The sequence below is a fragment of the Chiloscyllium plagiosum genome, unplaced genomic scaffold (assembly GCF_004010195.1).
Source record: "Chiloscyllium plagiosum isolate BGI_BamShark_2017 unplaced genomic scaffold, ASM401019v2 scaf_14488, whole genome shotgun sequence".
NCBI classification, from domain to species: domain Eukaryota; kingdom Metazoa; phylum Chordata; class Chondrichthyes; order Orectolobiformes; family Hemiscylliidae; genus Chiloscyllium; species Chiloscyllium plagiosum.
Genome location: NW_025213062.1, coordinates 18,847 through 19,967, shown reverse-complemented (window position 1 = coordinate 19,967; position 1,121 = coordinate 18,847).

Here is a 1,121-nt window from a genome sequence, read left to right as displayed (position 1 = left end):
TTGTCACTGGCCACCTGGGTGTTTTCCTATCTTCCTGGTGGATAAAGATTCGTGCACTTTGTGTCTTTCACAGTGTCTTACACCTGCACACTCACACCATGGGTGCTGGGGATAAAATAAGCACTACTGCACTTAGGTGGTAGTGTGGGGGTTTTAAAAAAAAAAAGGAAAAAAAAAATAATGGCTTGAAAAAAATAAATAAATAAACAGGGGATTTGTGGAGGGGGTCGTTAGGGCTGACTGCCTGCCCCTCTTCCACGGTTACGTTACGGCCCGGGGTGTCCTTGGAGAAGGAGCACGCGGTGTCGACCAACGCCCTGGAGTTGTTCAGGGAGAGGTGGGTGCCGCAGGGAGTGGAGTGCATCATTTCTCCCTCCAATTCTATTTTGATTTAGTCCCTACCCTCCCCTTCACTGTTTTGATCCACACAGCACTGCCCTTTGATGTGAAGGGCAGTGTTTGTCACTGGCCACTCGGGTGTTTTCCTATCTTCCTGGTGGTGGAAATTGCATAAAGATTCGTGCACTTTGTGTCTCTCACTGTGTCACACCCCTGCACACACACACCATGGGTGCTGGGAAAAAAATAAGCACTACCGCACTTAGGTGGTAGTGTGGGGGTTAAAAGAAAAAAAAACAAAAAAATCAGGGGTGCTAAGGGCAGTGTTTGTCACTGGCCACCCGGGTGTTTGCCTAATTTGAGTGTATGTGCAAGGACTCTCCTTGAAGGCGACTATCCCTAGACCAGCTAAAAAAAGTGGAGTGTCCCCGGGTGTCCTTGGAGAAGGAGCACGCGGTGTCGACCAACACCCTGGAGTTGTTCAGGGAGAGGTGGGCGCCGCAGGGAGTGGAGTGCATCATTTCTCCCTCCAACTCTTTAAAAAAAAAATACCGTGGAACTCATAGCAGGCAGGGCAGCGGTAGACGTCCAGTACGTGGCCACCGCCATCCGATGCCTTAAAACAGCGGTGCTCGGATCCGACGTAGTGCACCAGTTGGAGGACGCTCAGGTGTGCGGTGGGATCCCGTCCGCGCTCACCCCAGCGCGGACGGAATTTCACATTGGCCCCAAGGTCCCGTACTTCCCGCGGGAGCCTGTGCCCCACAACCTGAGCCGCCTCC